This window comes from Trichosurus vulpecula, chromosome 2 (genome assembly GCF_011100635.1).
Source record: "Trichosurus vulpecula isolate mTriVul1 chromosome 2, mTriVul1.pri, whole genome shotgun sequence".
In the NCBI taxonomy this organism is placed as follows: Eukaryota; Metazoa; Chordata; class Mammalia; order Diprotodontia; family Phalangeridae; genus Trichosurus; species Trichosurus vulpecula.
Genome location: NC_050574.1, coordinates 427208528 through 427222647, shown reverse-complemented (window position 1 = coordinate 427222647; position 14120 = coordinate 427208528). Strand labels below are relative to the sequence as shown.

The 14120-nt window shown below is 36.6% G+C and overlaps 1 protein-coding gene across 1 annotated transcript in view; it reads left to right on the top strand.

Annotated features, from left to right (window-relative positions):
* The window catches only part of EPHA6 (EPH receptor A6), a 1226126-nt gene that overhangs the window by 785793 nt on the left and 426213 nt on the right, over positions 1-14120 (top strand). The gene's annotated exons all lie outside the window — the stretch shown is intronic.

Sequence of the window (14120 nt, the reverse complement as noted above, 5' to 3'; positions counted from 1 at the left end):
AAATATAGAAGAAAATGTGGAATACATGATTGGAAAAAAAACTGACTTGGAAAATAGATCCAGGAGATACAATTTAAGAATTATTGGTCTACTGGAAAGCCATGATGAAAAAAGAGCCTGGACACTATCTTCAAAGAAATTATCAAAAATAAGTGCCCAGAGGTCCTAGAACCAGAGGGGAAGTAATCATTGAAAGAATCCAACTATCACCCCCTGAAAGAGATCCCAAATTGAAAACACCAAGAAATATTATAGCCGAATTTCAGAATTACAAAGTCAAGGAGAAAATGCTACAAGCAGCCAAAAAGAAACATTCAAATATCTTGGAACTACAGTCAGGACCACGCAGGATCTTTCAGCTTCTAAATTAAATGACAGGAGAAATTGGAATATGATATTCTGAAGGGCAAAGGAGCTCGGACTACAACCAAGGATCAACTACCCAGCAAAATTGAGCATAATTTTTCAGGCAAGGAGATGGGCATTCAATGAAATAAGGGAATTCCAGACCTTCCTGTTGCAAAGGCCAGAAATCAATGGAAAATTTGATATTCAAAAACAAAACTCAAGAGAGACATAAAAAGGTGAACAGGGGGGAAAAAACCACAAACCTTGTTAATCGATAAGGGCAAATTGTTTACATCCTTATATAGGATTATATAGTACAGTTATTATGACAATTGAAAGGGATAGACACAGACTGTGGGTGTCAGTATAAAATAAGTGATATAAGGATAAAAAACATAATTAAAAGAAGTAAAGGGAAGCTTCTGGGAGAAGAGGTAAGAAGGTAGTAGAGAAGGGTAAATTACATCAAATGAAGAGGCACAAAAACACATTATAGTAGAGGGAAAGATGGGAGGGAGAAGAGTAGTATATGAGCTTTACTCTCATCAGATTTGGTTCAAGAAGACAATAACATACTCTGAAAAGTATAGAAATCAAACTTGTCCTACAGGCAGTAGGTAGGGAAAGTGGAAAGGAAAGAGGGGTGGTCAGAAGGTAGGGAAGAAGTAGCAAGGGGAAAAGGGTAAGATAAGGGAGGGAAACCAAGAGGGGGGTAAACTGAGGAAGGTGGCAGTCAAAAACAAAACTTTTGAGGAGCGGAAGTGGGGAGGGAGAAATAAAAGCATAAACAGGGGAGGGAAACAGGATGGAAAAAAAGACACAGATAGTAATCATAACTGTGAATGTGAAAGGGATGAACTCTCCCATAAAATGGAGATGGATAGCAGAATGGATTAAAAACCATAATCCTACAATATGTTGTTTACATGAAACACATTTGAAACGGGGATACACACTTGGTAAAAGTAAAAGGATGGAGTAGAATATATTGTGCTTCAGCTAAAGTAAAAAAAAAAAAAGCAGGAGTAGGGCGGAGCCAAGATGGCGGCTGGTAAGCATGGACTAGAGTGAGCTCCATACCCGAGTCCCTCCAAAAACCTATAAAAATGGCTCTGAACCAATTCTAGAACGGCAGAAACCACAGAACAGCAGAGGGAAGCAGGGCTCCAGCCCAGGACAGCCTGGATGGTCTCTGGGTGAGGTCTATTCCACACGGAGCTGGGAGCTGGGAACGGAGTGGAGCAGAGCCCAGCCTGAGCGGCGTGGACGATCCAGACCAGAAACTGGGCGGAGGGGGCCCTAGCGCCCTGAATATGTGAGCTGCAGCAGTTACCAGACCCCTCGACCCACAAACACCAAAGACTGTGGAGAAGGTTAGTGGGAAAAGCTGCGGGAGTGGAAGGAGTTCCCGGTTCGGCTTCCAGCCCCGGGGGGCAGCGGAGGTGGGGCAGCTACAGCTGTTGTTACTTCCGGCTCCAGGCCCACCTGGTGGGAGGAATTAAGTGGCGGATCAGAGCAGGAGTGCAACAGCCTGCTGAAGATCTAAGCCCAGCCCGGGCTGGGGGTTCTTGGGGAAGGAGGAGTGCGGCTCTGACAGAGCTGGCACCTCCCCCCCAAACGTGGAACATAGAACTTGTTAGTCTACAAGCAGTCATACCCCACTGAAAAACTCAAGGGTCAAGTTAGTTGGTTGGGAATATGGCCAGGCAGCGAAAACGCGCCCAGATTCATCTCAGACTTTGGATTCTTTCTTTGGTGACAAAGAAGACCAAAACATACAGCCTAAAGAACACAACAAAGTCATAGAGCCTACAACAAAAGCCTCCAAGAAAAACATGAACTGGCCCCAGGCCATAGAAGAACTCAAAAAGGATTTGGAAAAGCAAGTTAGAGAAGTAGAGGAAAAATTGGGAAGAGAAATGAGAAGGATGCGAGAAAACCATGAAAAACAAGTCAATGACTTGCTAAAGGACACCCAAAAAAATACTGAAAAATACACTGAAGAAAACAACACCTTAAAAAATAGACTAACTCAAATGGCAAAAGAGCTCCAAAAAGCCAATGAGGAGAAGAATGCCTTGAAAGGCAGAATTAGCCAAATGGAAAAGGAGGTCCAAAAGACCACTGAAGAAAATACTACTTTAAAAATGAGATTGGAGTAAGTGGAAGCTAGTGACTTTATGAGAAATCAGGATATTATAAAACAGAACCAGAGGAATGAAAAAATGGAAGACAATGTGAAATATCTCCTTGGAAAAACCACTGACCTGGAAAATAGATCCAGGAGAGATAATTTAAAAATTATTGGACTACCTGAAAGCCATGATCAAAAAAAGAGCCTAGATACCATCTTTCAGGAAATTATCAAGGAGAACTGCCCTGATATTCTAGAGCCACAGGGCAAAATAGAAATTGAAAGAATCCATCGATCGCCTCCTCAAATAGATCCCAAAAAGAAATCTCCTAGGAATATTGTTGCCAAATTCCAGAGCTCCCAGATCAAGGAGAAAATACTGCAAGCAGCCAGAAAGAAACAATTTGAGTATTGTGGAAACCCAATCAGAATAACCCAAGATCTGGCAGCTTCTACATTAAGTGATCGAAGGGCTTGGAATGCGATATTCCGGAGGTCAATGGAGCTAGGATTAAAACCTAGAATCACCTACCCAGCAAAACTGAGTATCATGTTCCAAGGCAAAATATGGATTTTCAATAAAATAGAGGACTTTCAAGCTTTCTTAGTGAAAAGACCAGAACTGAATAGAAAATTTGACTTTCAAACACAAGAATCAAGAGAAGCATGAAAAGGTAATCAAGAAACGGAAATTGCAAGGGACTTACTAAAGTTGAACTGTTTTGTTTGCATTCCTACATGGAAAGATGATGGGTATGATTCATGAGACCTCAGTATTAGGGTAGTTGAAGGAAATATGCATATATATATATATATGTTTATGTATATATATAAGTGAATGGGTATGTATGTATATATCTATGTGTATATGTATGTGTGTGTATGTATGTGTATATATATATGTGTTTATATATATATGTAAAAGAGAGAGAGCAGACACAGGGTGAGTTGAGGATGAAGGGAAGATAGCTAAAAGAAATAAAATGAAATTAAGGGATGAGATAGTAACATACTGAGAGAGGGAGATAGGGAGAGATAGAATGGGGTGGATTATCTCGCATAGAGGTGGCAAGAGGAAGCATTTCTATGGGAGGAGGGGAGAGGGCAGGTAAGGGGGGAATGAGTGAACCTTGCTCTCATCAGATTTGGCCTGAGGGGGAATACGATACATACTCAGTTGGGTATCTTACCCCACAGGAAAGAAGAGGGAGGAAGATAAAAAAAAAATAAAAGGGGGGTATGATGGAGGGGAGGGCAGATGGGGGTGGAGGTAATCAAAACAAACACTTTGGAAAGGGGACAGGGTCAAGGGAGAAAATTCAATAAAGCGGGATGGGTTGGGAAGGAGCAAAATGTAGTTAGCCTTTCACAACATGAGTATTGTGGAAGGGTTATACATAATAATACATGTGCGGCCTAGGTTGAATTGCTCAACTTCTTAGGGAGGGTGGGTGGGAAGGGAAGAGGGAAGGGAATTTGGAACTCAAAGTTTTAAAATCAGATGTTCAAAAACAAAAAAAGTTTTTGTATGCAACTAAAAAATAAGATACACAGGCAATGGGGCGTAGAAATTTATCTTGCCCTACAAGAAAGGAAGGGAAAAGGGGATGAGAGGGGAGGGGGGTGATAGAGGGGAGGGCTGACTGGGGAACAGGGCAACCAGAATATAAGCCATCTTGGAGTGGGGGGGAGGGTAGAAATGGGGAGAAAATTTGTAATTCAAAATGTTGTGAAAATCAATGCTGAAAACCAAATATGTTAAATAAATAAATTGCATTAAAAAAAATAAACAAAAAAAAATAAAATCAGTGAAGGCCTTAAAAAAAAAAAAAAGCAGGAGTAGTAATCCTAATCTCAGACAAAGCAAAAGCAAAGATACATCTAATTAAAAGAGATAAGGAAGGACACTATATCCTCCTAAAAGGCAACATAAACAATGAAGCAATATCATTATTTAACATATATGCACAAAGTGGTATAGCATGCAGATTCTTAGAAAATAAGTTAAGGGATTTATAGGAAAAAATAGACAGCAAAACCATACTAGTGGGGGACCTCGACCTCCTCCTCTCTAAACTTGATAAATCTAGCCTCAAAATAAACAAGAAAGAAGTTAAGAAGGTGAATAGAATTTTAGAAAAGACAGATATGATAGAACTCTGGAGAACACTGAATGGGGATAAAAAGAAACATACTTTTTTTCTTGGTGGTACATAGCAATACTCAAAAATTGACCATGCACTAGGGCATAAAAACCTCACAATCCAATGCAGAAAGGCTGAAATAGTCAATGCATCCTTCTCAGACATTGACAAAATAAAAATTATTTGCAATAAAGGACCATGGTAAGAAAAAATAAAAATTAATCGGAAACTAAATAATCTAATTCTAAAGAATAAGTGGGCCAAAGAACAAATCATAGAAACAATTAATGGCTTCATTCAAGAGAATCACAATAATGAGACAACATGCCAAAACTTATGAGATGTGACAAAAGCAGTTCTTAGGGGATGTTTTATATCTCTAAATGCTTATATGAATAAAATAGATAAAAAGGAGATCAATGAAATGGGCATGCAACTGAAAAAACTAGAAAAAGAACAAATTGAAAATCCTCAATTAGATACCAAATTAGAAATGCTTAAAATCAAAGGAGAGATTAATAAAATTGAAATCAAGAAAACTATTAAACTAATAAATAAAACTAAGAACTGGTTTTATGCAAAAAAACAATAAAATTGATAAACCCTTGGTCAATCTGATTTAAAAAAAAAGAAGAAAACCAAATTTTCAGTATCAAAGATGAAAAAGGTGAATTCACCTCCAATGAAGAGGAGATAAAAACAATAATTAGGAATTATTTTGCCCAATTGTGTGCCCATAAATTTGATAGCCTCAGGGAGGAATTAAATACAAAAATACAAATTGCCCAGGCTAACAGAAGAGGAAGAAAATTACCTAAATAATCCCATCTCAGAAAAAGAAATTGAGCAAGCCGTCAATGAACTCCCTAGGAAAACGTCTACAGGGCCAGATGGTTTTACCTGTGAATTCTATCAAATATTTAAAGAACAATTAATTCCCATACTTTATAGACTATTTAGGAAAATTGGCGAAGAGGGAGTACTACCAATTTTTTTATGACACAAATATAGTACTAATATCTAAACCATGAAGAGTCAAAACAGAGAAAGAAAACTATAGACCAATTTCCCTAATGAATATTAATGCAAAAATTTTAAATAAAATATTTGCAAAAAGATTGCAGTAACTTATTAGCAGAATAATACACTATGACCAAGTAGTATTTCTTCCAGCAATGCAAGGCTGGTTCAATATAGGAAAACTATCAGCATAATTGATCATATCAATAACAAAACTAGAAGAAACCATATGATTATCTCAATAGATGCAGAAAACACTTTTGACAAAATACAACACCCATTCCTATTAAAAACACTAGAAAGCATAAGGATTAAATGGAGTCTTCCTTAAAATTATAAATAGCATTTACCTAAAACCATCAACAAGCATTATTTGTAATGGGGATAAGCGAGATGCATTCCCAAAAAGATCCCAGGTGAAACAAGGATGTCAGTTATCACCCCTATTATTCAATTTGGTACTAGAAATGTTAGTTTTAGCATTAAGAGAAGGAAAAGAAATTTAAGGAATTAGCATAGGCAAAGAAGAAACTAAATTATCACTTTTTGCAGATGATATGATGATTTACCTAGAGAATCCTAGAGATTCAAGTAAAAACCTACTTGAAATAATAAACAACTTCAGCAAAGTTGCAGGATATAAAATAAACCCACATAAATCCTCAGCATTCCTATGCATTACTAACAAAGTCCAACAGCAAGAGATAGAAAGAGAAATTCCATTCAAAGTTACTGTAGACACTATAAAATATTTGGGAGTCTACCTGCTAAGACAAAGTCAGGGCCTATGTGAACACAATTATGAAACACTTCTCACAAATAAAGTCACATTTAATTAAATGGAATAACATCAGTTGCTCATGGTTAGCCCAAGCTAATATAAAAAAAAATGACAATTTTACCTAAAAGAGTAAAAAAGTCAAACAAAAAAATCCAGAATGAGACAATATCCTGGAGAGAAGGATAATAGGCATTGTGAAATGCTGCAGATGGTCCAGAGGGATGAAAATTAAGAAAAGGCCACTGAGTTTGGCCATTTAAATCAGTAGCAAATGTAGAGGGAAAGTGTCATTTGAGTGCTAGGTTCGGGGGCCAGATTGTTCCAATGTTCTGCTTGTTTTCTGTAACTGGTTATCTCTTTTGAGTGCTCTGCAACCCCAGCTGACTATAGTTTTGCCCAGTTGTGGTGCTGTCATGATGCAGTTAGTCTATCAGTCTTTGAAGGGGGTGGGGCAGAAGGAGTAAATCCAATCACAACTGCAGTTTGAGGAAACTACCAGACACCAAATTCCCCTTACCAGTAGGTTCTTTACCTGCCTAAAGCACAAACAGATAAGCCTGTGTGCGCATAGGAGTCGCCAGACTTTTGCTGAAAAATAAATTCAATTCCATCTTGTCATGTTTTCTTTAATACGAAATTTGCACCGTACACACTAACATTTGCTAAAATGTGTGTATGCGAGGTAGTCTGCTTGGATAGGCAGTATATTTGCCTTCCAGTTGTGGATATAAACTATGGACTAGTCAAACCCATAATATATCTGTTACTGATTTCATCAGACACTGGTTAGATTTCTGGGAGATCTGGAGATGCTTCAGATATTTTTTGGTCATTTTATGCTACTTTGGGGTGTTGGACTACCTCCAGAAGTGTTTCCAAAGGTCAGTTGTGGTCATGATGGTAAGAACCTCCCTTTCTCTGATTGTGAAGCTATATTTAATAGTAGTAGTAATAGGAGGAGGAGGGAGTGTCAGATGAGGCGACTAAGATGAGAGGTTAAGTGACTTGCTCATAGCCACACAACTTGTAAATGTCTGAAGCAGGATTTCGACTCAGATCTTTTCCTGAATCCAAGTCTAGTACTCTATCCACTATACCATATTAATTAGCAATTTTTCAGATTAAAAAATGTCTGAGAGAAGGCTATAGCACATTGAAGCAAAGTAAAGGTTTGTCTATTGGGTCAGAAGTCATGAGGCAAACAGTTACGGCCAACAAGGGCTTAAGTTAAAATCTCAAACTTAAAAAAAACTCAGAACGGGATCAAAGAGCAGAGTTTACTTAGTTGAACAACCTTGGGCACTTGGCTTGACTCTTCTCCTGATTGTCTAAGGTCTCTTTTGGAACCATTACCCACTTTCCCAATCATATTGGTGAATAGCTATGCTAAAGACCAGTCACAGTAGATGTTGTTATTTCCCAACAAATTCAAGAGAGAATCAAACAAAAAGCAAAGAAACAAACAAATGAGATTTGTTTTATCCTAGAATACAACTTTTCTGAATTGAAATTTACCTAGATATTTCAAAGTTCAATGGAATGTTGTTGGGAGAACTACATATTAGCTATTTGTAATCATCTACTACTTTCAAATTGATCTCTAGTTTTGAGTACAGATTTCTGTGCCCTAGTTATAATTATAATCCTAACTTTCAGTGCCTGCATAGAAAATAAGATGCCATAACCAATTATTTTTAACTGTCCACTGCTCACCACTGCCCCTCTCTTTTGTTTATGGAAAGCAAAATAGGACAGGAAATGATTTCTGAAGATGGTATTTGGTGAGAGCTATGACACTTAAAGCCTTATACTGCCTAAATGACCGGAGAAATTTGGTGCCCTAGAGAAAAATTCTAATCTCTACTTTGGGATTTGATATCTGCAGTATGATTCAGAACCCATTCTTCTGGATTTTCTGTGCCATTATTTCATAGAATAATAGATGTGGAACTGGACAGGACCTTAGAGATTATCTAGTACAATCCCCTCATTTACAGTTAAGGAAACTGGGGCATAGAAGGCATAAATGAAACAAATCACCCAACTTTAAAAACAGGTAATAACAAAGAGAGAATTCTACGACTGTGACCTATAATCCAAAGTTTTATCCACTACAACACACTGCCACATTCTGTTCAGATGAAGAGAGTTTGTGATTTAAACCCAGGTTGTCTGATTTAAGAGCCAAGGCTCTGTCTGCTGTATCACACCACCCCCACATGCTTGTATTATTCTATTACCTATTGTTTTGGATTTTATGATGTATTATCACTATTTAAATTCTATTATCATGTTGAAGTCTTGAAGTTCTAGGTCCAAATCCTGCCTCTGACACATGCTAGTTTTGTCACCAGGGATAACCCACTTAATTCCTCAGGTACTGAGGCAACCAGGAAGTCTTAGGAAAGGCTATAAAGAAAATTTTGGTGGAGGAAGTTTCCACACAGATAGTTGCCTACAATAATGAAATCACAGGGACAGCTAAATGATGCAGTGGATAGAGTACTCAGCCCTGGGGTCAGGAGGACCTGAGTTCAAATTCTGCTTAGGCCACTTAGTAGTTAACCCCAATTGCCTCCAGAAACAAAGAAATTGCAAATCAACAAAAAAATTGAAAAGCAAAGCAGCTCTTGGAGTCAGGATAGTTTTAACTAGTAGAACATAGGCTCATTGAGGGCAAGATCTGCTTCACTTTGATATTTTAATCCCTAGCACCTATCAGAGTGCCTGGCATATAGCAAGTACTTCTAGAATGGTTTTTTTTGGCTTGGTTTGCTCATTGATTGACATTGCATTTTTTGAACTCCCACCCCTGAATCTGCCTACATCTGATATCAGGACCATTATAGCCATATCAGTCAAAACATTTTTTGGGTTGCTACCACTTATTTAAATGTTTATGAAAACCATTAAATGATCCTTTGCATAATTGAGAGGTGCCAGACCATTTCATACCATATTCCTGTGTTCTAAAACACTGTTCTTTGTTCAGTAATTTGAAGCGAACAAGAAAAAAAAGATTTATTAAAGAGGTATTAGATAAATATCAAATCAGACACAGTCATGTTCTGCAACCTAGTCAGATGCATCAATCTTTTTTCTCCCTTCAGATAATTTTAGATTTCAAATTTGAAACTATAGCTTTTGCTATCTAGTTTGCCCTCTACAGCTAAAAGCAAATGTCTTGAATGCCCTCACATTTGTAGTTAGAATTTGTAGTATTATTAGGCAACTATTATTTACACTCTTCATATTTCATATTGAGGGGATTATTTTAGGAGGAAATGTGGCTGTACTGCCTGATTCAATTTTAAGTTGCCCTACTAAAGCTTCATCATGGCAGAGAAGTAAAGGTTCTTCTAGGTCCTACCAGGCTAGAATGGATTCACATATCTGATGTCTGCTAAACAACAATAACAATAAAATACCTTATTCAAGCACCTAAATTCAAAGAAGGTCATCACCACTTTGACCCCAACAACTCTCAAATACAGTGACAATAAAGAAGTTGCTGGCAGCTTTGATTAAAAGAGTACACACACAAGGAAGTCACAGATATTTGAAAGAGGGTAATATAATCATAAACTCATATAATTTTAGAGATGGAAGAGACTTTGGAGACTGGCTCTCCAATTCCCCTTCTTTTACATATGAAAAAACTGAGGCCCAATGTGATTAAGTGCTTTACTCAGTATCACACAAGTATTAAGGGGCAGAGCTAGGTTTTGAACTCAAGTCCACCAAATTCAAATCCAACACCAATTGCCTTATACCACCTTTAAGAAAGATTAGCCCAAAGGCCTAGTATATATTTTATATATTCAAAGACTGAAAGTTATATTTTATACATTCAAACAAACTTATTCTATTTGATCCAACTCCTAGCTTAGCTGTCAACCTACTCTGACTATTACTAGGCAAAGAAAGATAGAAGACAGAGTTCTTTGCCTTATATTTTGCTTCCATTTTCTCTGACAAGGAAAATGTTCTTTGAAAAGTACAGGACAAAATTGTCTAATGGGAAGTCAATACCCAAGATACATAGAGAGACAGTAAATTAGTACCTAATCTTCCTGAGTTCAATTCACTTGAGTCATATGATCAACATACTAGGCTACTGAAAGAACTGACAGATGTGATTGCAGAGACACTATGGCAAATTTTAGGACATAATATTTAAAGGATGCTTGGTAAAATTCTAAAAATTGAACAAGTAATCACAAGAGGCAAGGTGGCTTCATAGAAAAGTGGGCATGCCAGAAGTAGTTCCTCATTAACTTAGTTACTAGTACATCCTTTTTAAGGCTAGTGAATTTCTCTTCTTGATTATATCCAATTTATTTTGTCTATGTCTTGTTTGTACATACTTGTGTGAGTGTTGTCACTTCCATTAGAGTGTGAGTTCCTTGAGAACAGAGACTTTTATCTTTCTTCACTTGTCTCCAGTGATGCAAATGTTCCTGGCATGTGTAAGCACTTATTAACTGTTTATTTACTGACTGACTAAAGAGACTGGTAAATGAGTGGAATTCTATAGATTGCAGCAAATCATTTGATAATATTGCATGCTATCCTTATGGACAGATGAGAAAATGTGGGCTAGACAGATGAATTTTGAACTTACTGGATAACTGCACTCAATCAAAGAGCCAAAGTCATTAATGGTTTGATGTTGACTGAAGAGGAAATCTTTAATGGAAACCTCCAGTGATCTATGCATGTCTCTGTGATTTTTAACATTCTTATCCATGGCTTGGATTAAAGCCCAAATTTCATGCTCGTCAGTTTTATAGATGACACGAAGCAGGGAGGAATAACTAACCAATCAGAGGGTCAAGTCAATATCCCAAAAGATCCAAATAATCTAGAACCTTGGGTCAAATCTTATTGGATAAACTGCCATAAGAATAAATGTAAAGGCTTACAGTTATGTTCAAAGCTCTATTTCATGAGTACAAAATGCAGAATGCTTAACTAGAAAGCAATTCATCTGAAAATGATCCAATGGTTTTAATGGACTGCTATATATGAGTCAGTAGTATGACGTGGCATCTGAAAACATGAGCTTAGGTTTCAAAGAAGCAAAGTGCTCATAGCCAGTGAGATGGCCATTCCAATTATGCTCTACCTTCAATAGTTAATAATTTGTTAATGTTAATATTCATTAATATCTGAAATATTATGCCCAGTCTCAAGCACCATATTTTAGAAAGGGCAATGATAAGTTGTAGAGCATCCAGATGAGCAGAGACAGGATGGTAAAAAACCTTGATGAGGTGCCACATTAGAATCAGATGGAGTAACTGCAGGACATTATGGATAGCTGTCTTCAAATATTTGAAGAGATGCACTATCATGTAGAAGAGAGATTACATCTGTTTAGCTTGGTACCCAAAGCAGAACTAGGTGCAACATATGGAAAATATAAAGGGGTATATTTAAGCTTTAATGGAAAGAAAAACTTCCCACCAACTTCTAACATTCCAAAGTTGAATGGGCATACTCAGAGGTCATGAGCTGTCCCTCCCTAGAGGGAGAATCTGTTAAGTAACTAAAGAAACTATTATTATTACTATAAGAACTTATTATTAAATATGTAAAGAACAAATAATATACCGAATCTCAGTCATGTTTAGGTCATATTTGTATTGCCTGGATGAAAGGAAAGGAAAATCCAACTGCCTTGCAGCATTCTTATTTCTATTACCAATGCCTTGTATCTCTAAGGGATAGTTGAGAACAAAGGAAATAGCAAAGGTTCCTAAAGCATCAATAAAGTAGTATATATATATATATAACTGAAATTACTTCAAAGTCTAATCTAATGAAATTTAGTAAAGTTAAAATAAAATATATATTTAAGAAATAAAGCAAGAGAATATCAAGAAAAGGAAAAGCAATAAAGTACCTGTTATAATTTTATACACTATCAAAATATTGTATTGTTTGCAAATTTATCCTTTGTTGGAAGGGGAAAATATCTATAACAGATTTGTAAAACAATTGTTTTATATATACCAGTCCAAATGAATAAAATAAATCCTGCTAAACCTTCTAGGCTACTACTAACTCCTTTGTAATTTCAGAATATATCTTGCCTTATGAACTGTTTAACTTTGTAACCAAAATTTAAAAAGAACAATTGTTATATAGTGATCTAATTAGAATCATATTTCTTCCACTATCATATAGGGAATCCTAGTAACCTAAGAAAATTCATTCATTTTGGTATAAAATTCTCTCCAAGATGACTAATTATACTTTAAAATTTTAGCTTTGTGTTAATATACAATTTCTCTTGTACCCTACCTAAAGCCATTTCATACCACAAAAGCCAATATCCAAAAAAAATTTATCCACATCAACTGAAAGCATACAAGGCATGGGAGCAGGGTGCTACATGAAATGATGATGAGTAAGAAGTAAGCATGACAGTTTTAGAAACCAGATTGTCAATTATTGCATAAATATAGTAGTTTTAAAAACTAAATCTTAGACTGTGTCTAACAAAAGAGAGATCCATGGACAGACAGCAGGTAGAAATAATGAGCAGAAAGGGAAGGACTAAATTCAATCAATTGCTTATTTTTTGAAAGAAACCTATTTAATTTAGTCTGCTTTTATCCCTTACAGCAGCAGTATCAAACTCAAATAGAAATAGGGACCACTCTCTGTATATCAAATTAATTTTAAAATGTAATACTATTATTGTTCTGTCATGAGCAATTCTTCATGACCCCATTTGAGGTTTTCTTTGTCAAGATACTGGAGTGCTTCAGCTCATTTTACAGATGAGGAAACTAAGGCAAACATGCTCAAGTGATTTGCCCAGAGAAACACAGCCAGTAAGTGTCAGGCCAGATTTGAACTCGAGGAGATGAGACTTCCTGACTCCAGGGCCAGCACTTTATCAACTGTGCCACCTAGCTGCCCAAAATGTAATATTACCTCTGTTTTATTGTATTTTAATTTATTTTGGTGAATATTTCCCAGTTACATTTTAATTTTGTTCCCACTATACTCAGGAGTATTTTAGGCCACATGCAGCCCATATTTGACATCTTTGTTTTAGAGCATTTAAGTGTTTTAAACATCAATAAAGAGAAAAATAGTTTCATGTGATTTCTAGTGGAGGATCATATCTCCAGTATATCCCATCCACAAATCTATCCTTACCAACATATACTTTGTTTGTTTTTAACCAGGCCTATGCTTTCATCTCTGTAGGGAACTTCCCTTACTACTCCTGACCTGCAGGTTCTTTGTAATTGGAGCCTTAGAAAGTTGTCGAGACAATGAGGAGTTAAGTGATTTACTCAGGGTCACACAGCCAAGTAAGTGTCAGAGGAAGGACTTGAAACCAGGTTTTCTTGACTCTAAGGTCAGTTCTCTATCTCCTATTCCATGTAGCTTCTACTACCAACAGAATAATCTCTTAAAATACTACTTTGATGTTACTCCCTCGTTCAAAAGTCTAAGTCTTCATTGGCTCAGCATTGCTTATTTCACACAATAATAGAATCTCAAAGTTAGAAGGAACCCCAGAGGTTATCTGGTCTACCCTATATATGAAGAAGAATCTCTTCTAGAACATCTTTAGTCTTTAATTAAAGCCCATTAAAAAAAACCCACTACCTCCCAAGGCAGCCTATTCTATTTCTTCGATAGTTCTTATTTCTAGGAAATGTTTCCT